At 53.1% G+C, this 20,252-nt stretch overlaps 1 protein-coding gene across 1 annotated transcript in view; it reads right to left on the minus strand.

The window, feature by feature from the left end:
* Window positions 1-17,564, minus strand: part of DIP2C (disco interacting protein 2 homolog C) — a 195,093-nt gene extending 177,529 nt beyond the window's left edge. The window contains exon 1 of the mRNA XM_021707986.1: window positions 17,492-17,564. The gene's annotated coding sequence lies outside the window, so the exon portion shown is untranslated. The remainder of the gene's footprint in view (window positions 1-17,491) is intronic.
* Window positions 17,565-20,252: the final 2,688 nt, after the last annotated feature.

Genomic DNA, 20,252 nt, shown 5'->3' on the forward strand with positions numbered 1-20,252 from the left:
AGAGTGAGACTCCAACTCAAGAAAAAAAAAAGAAAGAAATTCCACTTCCACCCATTCCTTCTCACCGAACAGCACTCCCGGGCGAAGGGACAGGCTGGCTCTCCTCAGGACGGATGACTGGCCCCACCCACCTGCTGCAGCGAGGGCTCACCTTCCACCAGCCTCCACATCAGGGCCTGCCGGGGCCCAACTGATGCCTCCCAGAAGCCTCCCAAGCCTATGATCTCCGCTGTTTGAGCACGTGTGGAATCCTACTAGCTAATTAACAGTTTACTGCCTGCTTTTTAAACCTGTAATGCTTATGTTTCTTTCTAACGTATCTCATGGAATCACACGGAACTGTGAACGGTGTTGCGAAGGACTTGGCAGCTTTCTCTGAATTATTCTCCTGTATTCTGGTTCCATGCAAGGCCCTGATTCTGAAAACTTCACTCCTGCTACTATCTGTGACCCTCCTTAAAGCCTTCCTGATCCTCTTGCTTGTATGAGCATGGACTGCTCGTTGGAAAACTCAAAACAGCTTTGGTGATTAGACCACTGGACAAGAACCGTACACACCGCAGTCGGCTTACTCGTCGGCACTGACACCACCAGCTAAAGCACTCTCACCTGTCATCGCCTTCCTCGGGGAACTGCTGGGCCTTCCTGGTGGCACCTCTAAAGGAGACCTGAAGTGTCCGGCCAACATTCACCAAACTGCTGGCGCTAACTCAAAGGTAGCACGGATGCATCCGCAGACTCTGCAAGGGTCTAGCGCTGGCCTGGGAGCAAGTCCCAAGGATCCTGACGCTGCCACAGCGGGAAGGGGGAAGAGGCCCAATCCCCACGCTGACCAGCCTCGCTCGGGGGTTTCTAGGGCAAACAGGGCCAGAGAGGAGGGGTGGGCCCAGGGAATCAAGCTGGGGCAACCTACACATCTCCACAGGAGGCCTGGGTTCGCCAGGCTCCCCTCTTGTCTCCACGTGCTGGTGACATCCCGGGCAACATGTGCAAATGTCCCCTCCAGGTCACCTCCCCAAACTCAGTGTCAGGGTCGGAGGCAGATTCACCCCGAGCCCCGCCTGCCCCAGACACACTCCCAGCAGCTCGGGAAACCCTAGAGGCGCCAGTGATCCCGCAGCTGGCCACGGCAAGTGGAACAAGCCAGTTCCCTGCACCATTTCTTCCCAGAAACACGGAGCTGCCAGCCTTTCGCCTCCTCCATCAGATGTCATAGAGCACCGTTTCAGGCCGGGAGCAGTGGTTCATGCCTGTCATCCCAGCACTTTGGGAGGCCAAGGTGGGAGGATTGCTTGAGCCCAGGAGTTTGAGACCAGCCTGGGCAATGTAGAAGACCTTGTCTTCAGACTGGGCAAGTGGGTGAGACCTCGTCTCTACAATAAATCACAAAAACTAGCCGGGCGTGGTGGTGTGCGTCTGTGGTTCCAGTTACTTGGAAGGCTGAGGCAGAAGGATCACCAGAGCACAGCAGGTCGAGCTTGTGGTGGCCATAAGCGTGTCACTGCCTTCCAGCCTGGCAACAGGAGTGAGACTCCGACTCAAAAAAATAAAAGAAGACCTCATCTCTACAAAAAAATAAAACTATCAACCAGATCCATGGCATGTGCCTATAGTTCCAGCTTCTTGGGAGGCTGAGGCAGGAGGATTACCTGTGCCCAGGAGGTTGACTTCAGGGAACTGTGATTGTGCCACTGCACTACAGCCTGGGTGGGAGACCCCAACTCAAATAAAGAAAGCAAGCACCATTTCAGAGGATCACTCTGCCCTTTCAGAAATGCAGAAAATTACCAAACCCTGAATTTTATCCCGCATCTTTAAAATAAAAAACAAAAATTTTTTAAAAAACACAAGAAAAAGAAATGCAGAAAATGAAAAAAGAAAGCTACTGCTGCTTAATAATCAAACCTGAAGTGGCTACACAAAATGCTAGTTTAACACACTTTGCACTTGTGCCTTGACTTTATGTGGATATTTTCAAATGCCACTTCCAAGCTTTGTTTTTTATTCATTCATCCAACGACTATTTCAGACCAATATTTGCCAGGCAATAGGTACAGAGAATCACAAATGAAACAGAGAGATGTCCCTATCACTAAATGTTTGCTGAATGAAAGATTAAACAAGTTATAGTTTAACTTTGAAGACATTTCGAGAGCTGGAAACTGTGATAAGGTGATGCTTGAGTTAATGGCTCTGATGATTTTCTTAAGTTGTCTGGGCAAGGGCTGGGGGACAACAATGGAGACAGACAAGACAGACCCAGAAGATGACATCATCTTCGATCAGAAGATGACGACGGTGCCTCAACTTCCCCTCACACGTCTCAAGATACTGAAGAGGCTACGCTTTTTGTATCATCCTTCAAATCACACTTTTCTGGAAGTCCTGCTTTCTAAAATAATGGCTCAGTCCTGGGAAGGCCGGCAGTTAATTTAAGAGGTTCTGGGGACTTTTTGGAGTGGGGGGAAGGGGGGCGAAACAACATGCCAGAGATAGTTATGATAAGCCGAGGTCATCTGGGGGTAAGCTCCTACCACGGCTGCTATTTTGCTGAGGCCAGTGAGCAAGGAGAATTCCTCAGGCTTCTGGCGCACAAATTAACATGCAAGGTCGAAAATACCCTGACCTGTTAGGAATGAAACACATGAATGATTCCTGGTAGAAAGTGTAACCTTGATAAAACTTTGATGAATTTGCTACCTAATTAGATAACAGGAACCAAAACAGCACGAACTTTAACTTGTGGAAACATCAGCCTTTATCAAGTGGCAAGGATTAATAATATGCTTTATTTGAAAGGTAAGTAAAACACAATGTATATAATTCTATACTCACTGACAAATTAATAGAAGCAAAGGGCTTGTAAACAAAAATCTCTTTCTTATTGATTCTTATAATAAAGAATCAGCAAGTCTGTGCTGTCTGTGTGAGTACGTGTTTTCAAGGTGCTTTCTTTTTTCTTTTTTACATTTTTCTTTTTAAGATATCCTCATTTGTCACAAGGATTTAAAAAATATTTACAAAGTAGCATGCACTGACACTGTACTTCCCAATTATGGAGGGGAGATGGGCAAAAACAATCAGAGAGAATAGGGAAATTTTTTTCACATAAAGAAAAAATAATCAGCCGGGCTCGGTGGCTCAGCCTGTAATCCTGCGCCTTTGGGAGGCTGAGGTGAGTGGATGACCTGAGCCCGCGGGTTCGAGACCCGCCTGGACAGCGAGACCTCATCTCTACAATAAATCAAAAAATCAGCCGGGTGTGGTAGCGCGTGCCTGTAATTCCGGCTCCTCGGAAGGCGGAGGCGGAAGGATCGCCGGAGCCCAGCAGGTCGAGGCTGCGGTGGACGGGAGCGGCCACTGCACTCCAGTCTGGGCGACAGAGGGAGACTCCGACTCAAAAAAGAAAGAAAAAGAATCAGTAATCAAAGCCTCCATCCAAGTGCAAAATGGGCTCCTGAGCCACTCTCACGTTCGAGCCTGCTCCTCTGGCGTGTACTGCCTGTCCTGCTTAATAAATCTCTCTGCTTTCAAAAAAACCAGCAAAGTGCAAACACGACTTGAGGGATGTGGTCTTACTGCAAAGTAACTTGCAGAGCAAAGCAGCTCACACGAGCCCGGGGACCAGTGTGGAGAAGTCCAACGGAGAGTGAAACCACATTCAACTCCACGCATAAGCATGTGAGGCATTCCCTCATTCATCCTCGACATGCGTTGCACGCCTACCACAAACCGGGCACAGTTTTAGGTACTGGGCGGCATCAGAACACAAGACCCCTGCGCCCTCATGCCTCACAAATTGCAATTTCCACATGCTAAATTTTGCGTGTCCAAGATGCCACCTATCAACCATCTCCTGACAAGCTCAATGATTCTTATTTACCAGTAGAGTCATAGAACATGAAAATATCATGAAGCAAAGGCAGGAAATAAACCTTCATGAGTTTCAATCTTGACCACTAGCTAAAATGAGATTTGGATGTCCTGAGTAAAACTATGAACTCTCAAAGGAAAATAAAAAATATTTTCAATTGAACCAAAAAAAAAAAAAAATCAAAATTTGTGAAAAGCAGACAAAAGAGACACTGAAAGTACGCTTATAGCATTTTCATATATCCTAATTTTTAAAAAGGTAAAATAAACCCAAAGTGAGCAAAAGGAAAGAAACAATAAAGAGTAGAAATCAAAGAGATTGAAAATGGAAAGAAAAAAGAAAAGCCACGCCAAAAGCTTGCATTAAAAAATCTAAAGGAATCTGCAAAATTAACTCCTAGATCCAAAAACTGAGCTCAGCAAGCTCAGCATACAAAGTCAAATCATATATCTATATGCTAGCAATGAATATGTGGGACCTACATTTTAAAATCAATGATCATTTACTAATAGCTATACATGTAAAAAGAAATACTTAGGTATAAACCTAACAAAACACATACAGGATTTCTATGCCAAAAATGATAAAATGCAGCCAGGCTCAGTGGCTCAGCCTGTAATCCCACGCCTTTGGGAGGACTGCCTGAGCCCGCGGGTTCGAGACCCGCCTGGGCAGCGAGACCTCATCTCTACAATAAATCAAAAAAATCAGCCGGGCGTGGTAGCACATGCCTGTAACTCCGGCTACTTGGAAGGCGGAGGCGGAAGGATCGCTGGAGCCCAGCAGGTTGAGGCTGCGGTGGACGGGAGCGGCCACTGCACTCCAGTCTGGGCGACAGAGTGAGACTCCAACTCAAAAAAAAAAAAAAAAAAGATAAAATGCTGGTGAAAGGAATCAAAGACTGACATAAACGGAGAGACATCCCCTGTCCAAAGAGCAGATGTCTCCACACAGAAAAGCTGTCAGTGCTCTCCAGACCAATCTGCAGATTTAACACAATTCCACCACAAATCCGCCAGGATTTTTTGGAGACATCATAGGCAAGCTGATGCTAAAAGTTATGTGAAAAGACAAAAATAAAAATAATAAATTTGGAGGCACCAACTGCTGATGTTAAGACTCACTATAAAGGTACAATAACCAAAACAGTGTGTGCTGGGAGGGACAGACAAACGGGACAGACACGAGTCCAGCAGAAGACAGACCTGCGCACACGCGGCTGTCTTCCGACACGGGTACATAGGGCTGACGCGGAGAGATGCATTGGAAAAGCTGGGCACCTGCGAGCGTAAGAAAGAACCGCGATCTGATCTTACATCTTGCACAAAACTTAAAGCGGATGACAAATCAAAACACAAAACCACAAAATATCGGGAAAACATGGCAAAACCCTGGTGACTTTGGGTTGGGCAAAGAATTCATAGACTCAACACTAAAGGCATGAGCCATAAAAGAAAAAATAAATCGAACTTCATAAAATTTAAACATTTGTTCTGCAAAAGCCACGGTTAAGAGAATGAAAACCAAGCAACCGACTGGGAGGACACATTTTTAAACCACACATCCAAAAAGGACCACAAACATTCCAATTAGAAAATCAGCACAGCGTCGAACAGACACCTCAATAAAGGCAGGTAAACAGCTCACAAAGAAGTACCACTAATTTCATAGAACTGCGGACCCAAAGAAAGAGCCTACGGCACTATATGCTAATTTTTAAAAAGCAAAATAATACTACAAGGGGAAATCAGAGATGGAATCCAGGGCCACAAGGCACATATTTTAAAGGTCAGCAGAAAACTAGGGAGGATTCTCGGCATCTTCCCCTTGGAGCACCTTCTGCCTGCCTGGGAAGATAAACCACCCACAGCCCTGAAACTGAAGCAACACTGTGGCTTCCACATGGATGCGAGAGAAAAAGTGATTTTAAGAAAATTCAGAAATATTCCTTTGTCTCTTAACCTGCAGTTAAACTAAAAATGGTTACAAGGATAGACTTCTATGCACAATATTAGCTCCTGCTTTTTAACCCACTTCCTACATGTTTCAAGAAAGAGCTGTCCTGTCCGTTTCTGTTCCCTACGCTTCCTTCCCGGTACTATATTCCCGACGCACTGTGCCTGCATTGGATGTTCCATCTAAACCCACCACAGGGACTTGCCCTACCCACTACACTTCCCATTTCGATTCCAAGTTCAAAGACCCCCCGCGTAGTGACTGTTTCACTCAGGAGTCAAATTCCAGCTTCCCGGCCACACTTAGAGAAGCCAGCGCCTCCCAACTATAGGATTACAGATAAAACTGGGCTAGTTTTGTGAACTGAGAGATAATCCCATGGTAATGCCCTAGGATTGCAACCCATGGCCAGCCCCAACCCTCAAGCCCGCCACCTGCCTGTCCAGAGTACAAAAGAGCAGCAAATGATAGCTGTCCCCAGATCCCCTTGACCTGAAGACCCCTATGCATGAATCATCATCAAATCGCTGCAGGGCGAAAATCTGTTCAAGCGCCCCATGGAGACAAAGGCTGTGCTGGGCCTGACTGACACAGCAGGTGGTTTGACCACCAGCCCCTGCAGCTTAATTTCATCCCTGGGCTCGCCATGTCAGCACCAAGCTCGCGAGAGGGAAGGAGAGAGGACTGCAAGCTGCAGGATGCCCCTGTAGAGAAATACACCCTGAAACTCCATGATCGTAGTATGATAATACGAGATTTATCTCCTGGCGTTCTGTGTTGTGTCACTTTGCTGCTAAATGGGTTAGTACATTTCTCTTTTGTTGTTGTTGTTCAAGAAAGCATAGGCTGGGTAACAAAAACTGAACGCTAACCTAGTTCTTTTCAGCTCCACATTAAAAGTAGGAAACAGCTAGGGTTACTAAAATATCACACCTCGTACATACTTGCATAGTATCTTTTGTGGCACAGCAAACCCCCACAGCCCCAAGCAGCACCCACTTTGAACTGTGCTCAGAAAGAGAACGGGTATGCTCTTTCATCGGCTTCTTAACGCCGAAAGCCACTTTTCTATGTTTCTTCGTAAGTGTGTGTGAATGCTCAGTGCTAGGTTTAATCCTCTCTTCAGCCACGTGGAGGGACCTGACTTGTGAGCCTTAGGGATTCCACTTCTGCCCTCCAAGGGACCATGTTCTACTGAGGCTCGCATCCACGTCCATCTTCAAACAGTCCAGTCCCCCTCCTGGACCTGCGTCCCTCTTGGGGACAGAAGACAACTGCACGGAGGACTGGGGATGTTCTTAGCTGTGTCTTGAGGAGCCGTTACAGCTCCAAAGGCCTCAAGGAAAGAACCGGACAGACGGCACCTCATGCACACAGAAGCAGTGACTCCGTCAGCTTCTCTGGTCCCTTCGAAGGACACAGAGCCACCGACCCACGAGCCCGCTCTGGTGGTCGAGGCAGAGCAAACAGGAGAGGCCGCCTCCTTCTATGGCGACAGCCTGAGTCTTGGTGATCACAGTCAAGTTCTCAGCCTTTCCAGCTATCAATCCCCCTTCCCAGGCTGCACCTGATCTCCAGCAAATCTTCGGTCAACAAACATGGGCACCCTGAAGTTGAAGACAACCCATCCGCTGCGCTTTCTGTGGGCAGGCCTTGAGGATGGTGAGGATGGAGACAACCCGGCTGGCTGCACCTCTCATGGGCATGCAGCGATCACAGCGAGGATGGGGACTGCCTACCTGGCTGCGCTTCCCGGAGATGCACCACGATCACAGCCAGGACGGGGACAAGTCATCTAGCTGTGGGTCACGTCCAGGCTGGCAAGCGCCCTGCACCCTCCTCCTCTGCCCCTCTCATGCCGCCGTCAAACCCAGTTTAAACAGAACAGACAAGCAGGGTTCTGGAAGTAAAGGAATGTGAGGCTAACACAGATTGTTTCCTGCCTCATAGAGCATAACAGAACTGTATAAAGTTTACTACTAAAATTAAAAGAGGCTTAAAATCCCTGGGACAAAATGGTGTATGTGACCAGAAAAATCTACGACCCAGAGAGATTTAGGACAGAAATCTGACTATTCAGTAACAAACACACGATAAACACTGAGAATGTGAATGCGTACTGAATGTCAACAGTGATTACCTCAATAAACATCTTTGGAACAGTCGCGACTCTGGCGCCAACATCCCAAGGACGGAAGCCTCACGTGTGTCCCGTGAGTTTGACAACAGCCTTGCAAAGCCGGAAGTAACTTGCCTCATGGGAAACCCAGGCTCAGCGCATGGGTCTGTCTGTGACAGCAAAGCCAGGTTCAAACCGAGGCAGCCTTCCCAGGACCCATGCGCCAGCTCCACACAGCACAGGGAGGCACGGACACTCGATTGTGTAAGCACCACCGAGTTGACCCCAGTGCAAAGCGGTCCCCTCAGACAGCAAGTGCGGCCCGCCTGAAGTAAGCTGCCTTCCTAAGAACCATTACACCACACTACTCCTCTGTCAGCTCTCCAACGAAAGCAGACCCTCGCGTGTGGACCGGTGTTCTGTGTGAGCAAGGCCTGTCTGCACGCTGTCCTGCTCTGCCTCCCCAGCCGGGGCCGACCCACCCTCGCTGCTGCCACCCTGACCCTGATGCTGGCCAGCTTCCCTCTCAGAACACCCTAGATGTCTTGCGCTAGAATGCACAGCCGTCTTTTCCTCCAACTGGCTGCCTGAAAGGTAACTTCGCCGAGTGGAGCCCCCATGCCCGGGGCCACGGGCCTCAAAACGCCACACCTGGCCCCGTCTCCTCTCCCAGCACAGCCCTACACTCCAGCTACCCTCGCCGCTGGCGTCAGACTATGGTGGCCGCTGTCCATGCCTCTGCAGTCCCAGATGCCCAGCCCCCGCTGTCGCGGTGGCGTTCGCACCATCACAGCCACATCCACCCTCGTCCTGCAGCTCCTGTCCCACCAGGTGGGCTGCGACCCTGGAGTGGCGTCTTCACTGGTCCAGCGGGCTTTGGTGAACAGGAACAACTCCATCTCCTCCCACCAGCCCCGCACGTGGCAGTGGCGTGTGCACACGTCTGTGGCCTCACGGGCTGGCCTGTGCCAGCCCCGGCCACACTCGGCACTCTGAGGCCCCGGGATGGTGATGGCAGCTCTGCTCTCACAAAGGCTGAGTGGAGAAAGGGAGTGGGGACGCACCTGCCACATCCCACGCTCGAGCCACAGACACGAAATCGACACGCCCGAGCTGCGGCATGGGCGAGGAATGGGGTGGGAGACATCGGCACCCCTCAAGGGTTGTGGAGAGAACCCGGAGATCAGCGCAATCTTAAAAGCGTGACTTCGGCTGTCAGAACGCCAACGAAGGCTCTCAGGGGCGAGGCCAAAGCAGTAACTGGCCAGCGTCACCATGGCTCTCAGAAAGGACGACTCTCCGGGTGACCAAGGGCTTTATTGTCCTGCTCCGAGCTTACTTGCAGTGCGCATGCCAGGATCCACATGCCTCGTGCAGACTGCCCCTCGCTTGCACCGCTTCGATGATTCAGTGCAGCTTCTCCTCGTTCTCGAGAGTGTCCCCTGGGCTCGGCCAGGCCTGCAGCCCCTCGCACAACACAGGGGCAAGCAGGCCGTTTTGGAAGCGGAAACGCGCTCACAGCCTGGCCCACCGCGGCCCGGCCCGGCCCTTGACGCGTGTTCCGCACTCGATCTCCTTTCTCCGGAGGACACCAAATCCTATCGATGCTGGGCCCTTCCTCAGAAGGGCCCCCACCCGCTCTCCACGGCCCCCATGGTCTCGTTCTGTGTCTCCAGCGCAGGCCAACCGTATGGCTCAGAGCCCGGGCTTGCACGCCCACCGCCCTGCTGGTGTGACCTCTTGCTTCTGCTGCCATTGACGTCCCGAAGCCTCCACGTCCTCAGAGAAAGAGGCGGGGATTCCAGCTGTGCTCAGCCATAGGACCACCCAGAGCGGGATCTGGCTGGAGCACACACTGGACAAGGGGCAGCTCCCGTCCTGGTGCACTCCTGGCTTCCTGCAAGCCTGTGAGCTCGGAAGAGCGCCTGAGGGGCAGTCCAGGGCTGGGTCCCAGGCGTGTGTGCGGCAGACGGACGGGCGTGCGGCTGACAGACCACGCGATGCCTACTGAGATCACAGGCAACCGCATTTGGGCTGACGCCTGCTGCGCTGCGTCCTGACTTCACACACCGTCCAGGAAGAGCCTTCTCTGGCATCACCCGAGACACAATTCCTGTCACGAGAGCTGAGACTTCAAACTGGGGTTCTACACGCTGGCGACGCTAGAGTTCACCGAGGCTGCAAGCGTCTGCCAGAACCTCCGTGGAAAGAGACAGCAGCGAGGAGCCTGGGTGGAGGCGGGAGACTGCACCTGCCGCCAAGGCTGCGTGGCCTGGAGAGCGTGTCACTCAAACAAGCTGCTCCACTCTCCAACCCAGCAACCTGCCAGAGTGCCACTGGACCCAACCGACTTGCTTCCGGGGTCAGCAGCCTGGGCTGGAAGCCCTGCAGAGCAGGGCACGAAGGGACGCCGTGCCCCTGGACGGCCCCCCTGTGTGGGTCCGGCCCCCCTCGGCAGAGTAAAGAAGGCCTTCTGCTTCAGCCTCTCCTCGCCAGACTCCTAAGGCAACCCCCCCCCCGGCTGAGCCAGCACGTCGCCGTCACCGCAGACACCCACAAGCCCACCTGATCACGCCCCTTCCTCTCTACGCTGCACTCCTGTCTGGGGGAGAAGCCTCGCTCATGCTGCACGGCCAGTCACGGCAGGGTCTACAGAAGCTCCGATTCGATTCGATTCTAGTGGCATTCACTATGCCCCAACGAGAGGCGATCACTGTGACAGGAAACCCTGAGGTGACCGGGGGTTGAGGCCTCCCTGATCCCGGGTTCCCTACAGACCTACAGAGGGGCCCCCGGCTCCACTTCGCAGGAGGGACTGTCCACACGAGGACACCCCACGTGGTCGAACAGCAAGCAGAGTCAGATTGCCCTGTTCGTGGTCACCGGCTACCCAAGAGACCGTCAGGTCAACTCGCAATCGGCTTCTAAACGCCAGTGATCCGAGAGATGCGGTGAGGAAGGACGCACCGCTGGAGGACGCAGAGCGGCGGCGTGAAGACCAGCTGCGGGCGGCGCCTCCCAGGAGGGCCCACGAGACGCTGGGCGCCAGAGGACATGGGCTCCACAGCATCGCTCCACGCACAGAAAAGAGCAGCCACAAACTCCCCCACGCAGCCTGCCAGGTCCTGCCATGGCGCTGGTCCTCCTCACGCCAAACGGCAAAGGGCAGCCTCCCAGGGAAAGAGCGCTCGATTTCACTGCCCCAGAAGGGAGGCAGCCGGCAGGGCACACGCTTGGCGCCGCCCTGGGAGCCACGGGACGCAGCGAGGCTCCACCAAGGGCCAGATGACTCCAAGGCCAGGTCAGTGACATCTGACGGAAGACACCCCTGCCGAAGCACCTCCTTGGGGGACCTGCAGCCTGTGAGTGACGGTAACCGGGGCCTGCAAATCCTCGCCTGTGTTCCAGGCGTGCCATGACTGGACACGTGTGGGCTCTGTTCAGTGGCCACACACACCTGTGAGGGCAGGATCCCTGTTTTCACCGCCAGTCTAGAGAGGACGACACAGGCCCCGCAGAGGCCGGGCGGTAAGACCAGGCTCAGAAGCATGGCTGTCTCCAGGAACAAACGAGGGCCGGCTTTATTTTCCTTTTTAAAGGGGCGACTTTTATCCACTTTCTTCTCCTCTACTTCCCGTTGATCCTGCACACCCACACACCCACGCAGCCACAGGGACACTGTTGTCCATGGAAAACAAAGCGGCTTCCTCTTCCAGGCCCTCCTCTGGGTATGGGAAGCTCTGACCCGCCTCGCGGCTGCCCAGGACCAGACTGCAGGGTAAAGTCGTGCAGAAGGCTGAGAGCTGGCCGAGTTTAAACAGCGAAGCGGCTGAGCAATAAAGATAAACTGGACAGAGACCTTCTACTGCAATGCAGACAAAAGTCCAGAAGACAAAGAAAATGAGCACGAGAAGGCAAGCAACGGCACCTCAGGACGGTCCAGAGTGGTGGTTTCCAGGTGCCCCACATGTGGGCAGACCGCACTCGCTTCCCGTTTGCTCCAGGGCTGCAAAGACCAGTTCAACCCAAACCTGCCCGACATCCACACTGCGGCAGTTGTGAGACGCTGGCGCCGAATGGCAGGGATGCCTCTCAGTCAGGCACAGAACACACCGCTGGCGTTCCCACTGTCTTCACATCCACCTCGCTGAAACCAAGTATCTTCTCCTGGATCTTAACCGCGGCAGAGTTGAATCGTTAGCTTTCTGGACACATCTGCAGCATCCACTTTCGGCTCGGGAGGGTTAAGACACGCTTAAGTCTTTACGACCACTCTCAACACACACACACAGCTGTCTCTGACATCAGCACCGCGGCCGGGGCCCAGCCTGCCCTGGTCAACTCACTCACAGGGCAGTGCTGTCACTCTGGAGGCCACCAGGGGGCAGGAGCGAGCAACAGGTGCCCGGGCCTTATCCATTGTGAAATCATCCCGCGTATTTGTCTGGGTCGTGGCCATCACCTCAGAGCGCTCAAGGCTGTCTAGGAAGTGCTCTTAAAGGAAAGTGTATCAGGCAACCTTAATATTGGACGCAGTGCAGAACAGCCAACGATACTGTTTCCAAACCAACGTGTCACTTTATCCTACTGTGCTGTTTAAACACAGAAGTGTTTGAAAACATAATGCCGCGCCTTTGGGAGGCTGAGATGAGTGGATTGCCTGAGCCCGCGGGTTCGAGACCCGCCTGGGCAGCGAGACCTCATCTCTACAATAAATCAAAAAATCAGCCGGGTGTGGTAGCGCATGCCTGTAATTCCGGCTACTCGGAAGGCTGAGGCGGAAGGATTGCCAGAGCCCAGCAGGTCGAGGCCGCAGGGGCCGGGAGCGGCCACTGCACTCCAGTCTGGGCAACAGAGTGAGACTCCAACTCAAAAAAAAACAAAAAACAAAAAAAAAAAGAAAACAACTTTTCTGGAAGGCTGAGGCAGGACGGTTGGAGCCCAGCGAGTGGACACTGGGGTGGCCATGAACGTGCTACTGCACTCCAGCCTGGATGTCGAAGTGAGACTCCCACTCAAAAAAAAAAAAAAACCAAGAAAAACACTTTCCAGGTTAATTTCCCCATTTCATAAACGCTTGGAACTATGAAGTCTTCAGAGGAACGTGGAGCACGGAGTTAGGCTCAGGCCTCCCAGCCCCAATCAGGTATGTGACGCTCCGCAGGGCGTTAGGCTCCTCCAGGACCTGCTGCTCTTCAACAAAACATGAGGCCATGTTCATCCTCCTTGAAGGGAGTACCCAACAGGAGACAGAGATAGAAATACGTGAGATACAGATACACACAGTTGCTCTAAAAATTGCCAAACTCAACACATATTTAAGAGTTTGCTGTTCATTATTAGTTTTTTTAAACTAAAAGAACAATTAAACCTGGTTTAACCTTTGTGCTGCAACAACACAGTGTGGGCTTGTGTTTTACAATGTGTCCCTTCTACTGCAGGTGTGACCTCCTTGTCCAGAACTCCTGGGCGTCTTCCAAGGTGCTGCAGTAACATGTGACCAACTGCAGTTACACCTGGGACACAGGAAACCCCAGACTGCTTTCTACCAGACGCACTTCACAGGCCCTCTGCGTATTCTGTCTGTAAACGTCCACCTTCCTAGATATGTGGTCCTGAAGATTTTAACAGGCAGTCTACACATTTACGCTACTTGGTTTCTTCAGTTTCTGTCTTGTTTTTGTCCTACAGGCATATCATTAAGGTGAATTAAACGTATGAGGTTAAAAGAGTTTTCTGAAAGTTGACTTTTAATTGTGGAAGGAAAAAATGGCTTTACACTATATTAAAAATATAACGTTTTTATAGAAGAGTGTTAATGGCTTCTTTTGTTTGATGGAGATGAGCATGCAATATTTATACATACTCATGCACACAGATCTGAATTGGTATCCTAAACGATGTATGATACATATTCTTACAAATATAGCTCGAAGCTACTCTACATGTTATATGTTAAAAGCGCATGCACTCTGAGTCCTATGCTTTGCTTTTAAAGTACATGTATCAAATATTTTAAACATACTGGTAGTTTTTCCTTCAGGAGTCATATACCTAAATGAATATTACATTATTTGGCATTGATTTTAGAATTTGTGATTTGTTCTAGAACAAAGAAATACATAAATATATATTTAAACCTAAGCTACCGAGTCAATGACTTACAGGTAAAAAGCTATATAATTAACAACTTAGAAGAAAAACTTGAACTTTGCAAGCTAAATCTTTGTTGGACTGTGTGTAAGCAGAAGGTGAGTTTCTCACATTGCTCTGTTGTGTGGTTGTGTACGCGTCCCTTGAGGTGGGAAGTCTTTACTCAGTCCTTCTCAGAAACAGGAGTTCCAGCCGGAGGTCAAGACCAAGAAGCAAAACTGACCTTTCTCGCAGCCGGCTCCCCACAGAGACCACAGAGCATGGCAGCCTGTAAGTCATGCTTTGGCCTTGACTTTCACAGCTTACCAGAAAGTGAAAGTCACTAAACATAACAAAGAAGGAAATAAGAAGCAGGTAGATGACCACCGCCAAAACTCAGCACACACAAATGCTCACATGATTCGACACAGAAAAATAAATGAAAAACCCACATTGACTGGTGATTGTAACTGGCAAAGTCACGTGCATGAGAATTTTTAAAGTTCAGCTAAGTAAAAGGACCTAAACCGGAACTTTCAAGAAATACAGAATGTTTACAAAAGGCGTCTGCAAACACTGGCAGCGAAGACAGGACTCTGCGCTGCGTCTAGCCTGTCCTGGAAGCCGCGGCCACACCGTACAGGTCCTGAAGGCAGCGAAAATGAGTGTGTGGGAAGCGCAGTCTCAGCCACACACAAACGCAGACGCAGGTACACAGAAACCCTGCATGCCCAGACAGCTGGAAAGCAGGAAGATGAGCGAGTTCCCAGCAATGCCGTCTTCTGCCTGCAGCCACGTGCCCCAGACCACCGCCCAGGGCCAGAGGGAGTGGGAGGCCCTGCTGGTCTCACTCACTCCGAGCGATGCACATCCGATGCCCATAACAACCATGTGTCCACGCTGAGGACCCACGGGGCTCCCTGGAGGGTGATTCCATTCCGGCGTTCTGGCCAGGAGGGCGCGTTTACGGAGGGCTCACGTGGGTCCCTCACGAGGGGTGCCTCGCTCTCGGGCTTCCTCCGTCCTCAGTGTGTTCAGCCAGTCGACAGCACGGCCACCCACACTCCTGGCCCGACGGAGAGGACGGAACCGGCACGCGTGCCCAAGCTAACGGCGCTCAGTCAGATGGCCTCGGCCGCCAGCACGGTGCTGCCTCACGCCAGGCGCGGCTCCGAGCTCTCTTCTGCCTTTACGCAAGGAGTCTTCTCGGCATCCCCACGCACACTTACTGTCCATATCCACCGGAGTCCTGGAATTCTGGGGCAGCCAAGTCCAGTCCGTGCCGTTCACCTGCCCTCCTGACCACAGCCCAGTCCCGGGAACTTGGGGTCCGGGGCCAGCTTCAGGCACCAGCCCCCCCACCCCGTTCCATGCTCAGAGCTGCCGGGCACCAACCCGCACTCCTATGGCCAGCGTGTCCTCTTCTCATGGCTCCTGACGGATGTTTCTGCGCAGGGCCAGCCCTGGCTGTCAGGGCCTGTGTCTGGGTGGTGGCACGCCCACGGACTGTCCACACGTACGTGCATCACCAACCAGTCCGTGGCACCTGGTGGCCAGAACTGCAGACCCCTGTGCTCGCCTGGGAGTATTTCTTCGACCGTGGAAGGGAAGGAGAGGGGACTCCGGGGGCCTGCGATGGCCTCGTTTCTGCAGCCAGGCAACCACAGGAACAGCAAAACCAAAGGGGCACTCTGTTAACTGTCGTCTTATCACACAAGCTAAATGCAATTTAATTCTTTCACATTCACGTCCTGACCAGTTTCCACCTGGTGAGCAGGAAAAGACTCATTTTCAAAGAAACAACCAGTTCCACAATTTTAACATTTAGCAGAATCACTATTAAGCAAGAATTATCCCAAAACGCAAAATAATCTTGTTCTCACATTCACAAATTGGCATTCACACAGTGAAATATCGTTTCATGGAAAGAAATGTTTCATTTTAGGTTGCTGTTGTTTAAAAAAAAAAAAAGATTTCTGGCAGAAAGAGAAACACTAATTATATAACTATGCAGAATGCCTCAGGAAAAATTAACAAATAGTGTAATCCAATTAGTTCTTTAAAGTGTTACAAATGCAGCTGAGTCTTAATAGTAATTTGTCCATAATTAAAATTACCACAAAAATCTTTTCAGATCTTAATACTGAAGGAATCACCATAAATGGATATAAAATGCAAAACAGAAGCGTTAGCATGTGGGGTGGATTTGGGCTGGTATTTTAACACATGCATAGTTATTATTTACTCAGCTGAAGTACATCCCTCTCCTGCTATGTGCCTCAAGACTGATTCTCAAATGTAGGCTGACTTGGGGGGCTGTGAAGCCAGCTTTAAAAGACAGCAAGAGATCTAGAAAGAAGAACTTGACCCTCAAAAAAGCTACGAGCACCCTCCGGGGAACTGCACTGCACGGTCATCCCCTGACTTCAACCCGACAGATGCAGTGCCGTTCTCCTCTCAACCCCACGGTGAGCATTCGCCATCGATGGGAAGAAACTCCCGGGATCCACTAACGACGGAAGAGCCACACACGTTCTGCTGTCAAGAGCGAGGTCGCGCTAAGAACTTGCTTATGCTAGACCAGATTCTCGGACCCAGGGGCGGGGGAGCACCCCGGGGAACTCCTAACCCAGCAGGTGGCTTCCACCTCCGAGGTGCAGGGAAAACCAGGTGGTGGCCCCAAGGGGTCCAGTCCTCTCTGGTCCAGGAGTGACGTGGCCTGAGGAGTTTCCCTCCACCCTCCAGGGAGCTGAGGTGGTGCTGAGAGTGACGGTGGCCACTCCGCATTTATTCTCTCTAGCCTGGGGACAACCCAGCAGAAGGCTGGGTGGGAATCACCGGGTCCGTCACCAGGCGAGCTGAATCCGGCACTGCATGTGCCCAAGCCTGGGGGCACTCACCTGTAAGACCAGGGCCTGGATGGACCGGTGGTGTGCAGCCTGTGTTCCAGGAAAGGGGCATGGGGGGGAAGGAAGAGGGGGCAGGCCCAGGTTTCTGGGGCGTCTCAGGGAGCCCACAGGAGGCAGAGGGGGTCGGGCTCTGGGTCCTCCGTTGCAGAGCTTCGTGTTTTATCTATCTTGGGGGCTCTCCAAAAAATCGCACGTGAAGGCAAAGGGGTGGGAGAGATCTTACTTCCAAAAAGCAATTTTTAAACACAGGACTCCTGCTCCATCGGTGCCTTCTCCCCACTTCAGTCAGAGGTCGCACCCAAGCTCCCTCTCCCGCTGCCGTGTGTGGGGTGTGTCTTCTCCAAGGTGCCCCGGGGTTGGCATCCCCTGGCCCGCAGCCCGTGGCAAGGGGGCGGAGGCGGCCCGCTGACGAGGCCTAAGGCTGCCCAGCCCGCCCGCACGTGTCCCATCCCGGGCCTGCCGGGACAGCCCCGCGCTGGGGCGAGCGCGCCACGAGCTCACCAAGGTACTCGCCCCAAAAGAACAGGCAGCAGATGGAAACGGAAGCCAACGGAAGCCAGCCGCGCAGCACGGCAGGAGGCAGACGCCGGAGCAGGAGGGCGGGCGGGCTCAGAACCGGCAGTGACGATGCCTGCAGGGGTTCTCGGCCACTAAGAAAACATGGGCCACCCAGCTACTTTCTGCCCATGGAAAGTACACCCACGCCCCCCGAGACAAGCGTTCCCCTAGAAACAAGCCCAGCGGCACCTCAGTCCTCGAATAAGGAGGAACACAGTGTCCTCGGCACCCCTTCCTGGAACACGGAGGCCGTGCCCAACTCCCATGTGTGAAGGTCAGGGAACAGCGCGCCGGTGTCCCGTGAGGCTGGCGTCCCACGAGGGCGCTGCAGGCCCGTGCCCCAGTGAGACGTCCAAGCAGCCACGCTCCCCCGGGGCGAGCCTGGGCTGACCCCCCTTCCGCCTCGGGGCACGCGTCCCGCCCAGCCAGCCCACTTCTCCCAAGACACCTGCCCTTCCTGCCCACTGGACTTGGCATCTAACCTCACCATCCCTGGCAAACGTCTGTCAATTCACCACCGGGAGCAAAAATGCCGCCAATTAACAATGACACCCCTCGGTGAAAAACGCACCCCTATCTCAAAAGTGCCACAGGAAGAAACAGGAGGGGGGAGCAGCTCTAGAACCCATGCAGATGCTTTCACGGGCGACTCCTCCACACCCTCCATCCCCCACTGCTCCCCACACCCCGAGTGTCGCCACACCCAGTCTGAAAGGCCCCCAAGGACACGGGCCGCGTCTGCCTCTTCACACCCAACACCCAAGGTGAGCAGGTGCTCACTGACAGTGTCTCGCGGGGGACGATGACAAAAACAACCCCTCGTGACACCCAGACCGTGAGGAGGAAACAGCCAAACATGGCCTCTTCCCAGGGAGCTTCTGGACGGTTCCACTGAGGCAGCCACGCTTTCTCATCAGAGTCAGAGCAGATCAACTCTGGAAACAGTTTGTCCGTAGCAGAGTGATGGCCCCCCTCTCTGACTGGGGCCTGCAGACCCCACTGATGCAGAACTCACCTCAAGGCCCCCCGCTGTGCTCACAGAACCGGGCCCCTTGTCAAGAGCCCGCAGCCCGTCTCACCGGGTGGCCTGCAACCAGCGAGGGGGCCCTGCGACACCAGGCGCCAGCGAAAAAGCCAAAGGAAGCCCAGAACCCCCTTCAGTGCAGTTTCAATGAAGAGAAACAAAATACCTTGACTTGGGTGGAACCATACCCTTCCACAGCACCAAGAGGCCGCAGGGTCCTGACCAAGTATGGTGGGGTGGGGGCTGGGAGGTGAGACAGGGAGGGAGGGCGGGGGGGGCGGTATGGGGTGAGTGGGGAACGTCACGCAGGAAGGAAGAAACTGACATCCACTGCCCCTCTGCCTTCCAGAGACGCGCTGAGGATGAATCAGGGTCCACACAGCCCCTCCAGGGCCACCGGCTGGGCCCTGATGCCTGGAGGCCGCCCAGCACCGACTGCCTGGCTGGCCGCTCACAGTGTGGCCTCTGCCCTGCTCTGCCACCCGCCACTTCTAACTTCCCGCAGCACCGACTGCTGCCACCCTCCGGGCCTGACAGACTCCTGACCGCTGAGGCTGTCAGAACAGCTGACAGCCGCCCATCCAGACGGCACTTCTAGCACACAGACACCTGCCGCTCCACCCTCGGCCTGTGTCCCTTGATGACTCACGGTGTGTCTCCCTCCTTCGCCCCGGAGAACTGGGCTCAGTGGAAGACCAGTGCTGAGTCAGTGAGGAACACAGGCACAGGATGGCAGTCCTAGACTGGGGTGAGCTGGGCCTGCATCTGCATGGGGCACACAGGGCCTTCCCACGGAGCCAGCTGTGGACGTTTCGCGACCCATCCAGCACCCACTCCCCTCGCTTGCCAAGAACATGCAGATCCACCTGCAGCACCCTCTCTGCCTGCAGACCAAGTGCCCCCACGGCCACCTGGGAGTCCACCCGAGCACAGTCGTGGGCTCAGGTGAAACCCAGGCCGCCTCCACCGCACCTAAACATCAGTGCTTTCGTGACTCTTGGAACACACACTCCCAGGTTAGCCCTTGTAAGCAAATAAATGTCCCCCATACGATGATTTTAAAGCAGGTGGGCATCAGCGCGGAACATGAGTGACTGTGCCTCTAGGCGCTGCAGGGTGAGGCAGGATCACACCATCACTCAGCGCTCATGCTGCCCAAACGGTGACACTCAGCGGCCCGAGCATCTCATGCCGAAGCCAGGGTATCTCCAACAGACGACTTCTTTGTCGCGTGGCCTTCGGCTTCTGTGGTGGCCGAAAGAGGAGCCTCCTGATGCCCGTGAGTCGAAGATGTCCCGCGGTGCTCCCTGTCCTGGCAGGAACCCCTGGGGCTGAAGGACGGGCAAGCTCCCCCCAATAGGAAAAGCTCAAGAAGACGCCCCGCCAGCCCCGAGCGGCACGGTTGAGGTCTATGTCCAACTCCACCCCGTGGCCTCCCTCTGGGTCACGGCCCTGCTGGTCACTGGGGTGTGACAGTGGAAGTCACTTCCTCGTAAGGTGAGAAGCCAGGATGATGCGATCCTGGCAGTCCCACTGGCTCTCAAGTTCACCGACTCTGTAATTAACTTCTCAGTGAACTACTTAATGTGAAGCTTTACATCCTGAATAATTTAGAAATGTACATGTTAACAGGGAAACCCAGCACACAGAACAACACAGGCCGCGTCCTCCCACACAGTC

Source organism: Carlito syrichta, unplaced genomic scaffold, assembly GCF_000164805.1.
Source record: "Carlito syrichta isolate Samal-C Ts95f unplaced genomic scaffold, Tarsius_syrichta-2.0.1 Scaffold130363, whole genome shotgun sequence".
Lineage (NCBI taxonomy): Eukaryota > Metazoa > Chordata > Mammalia > Primates > Tarsiidae > Carlito > Carlito syrichta.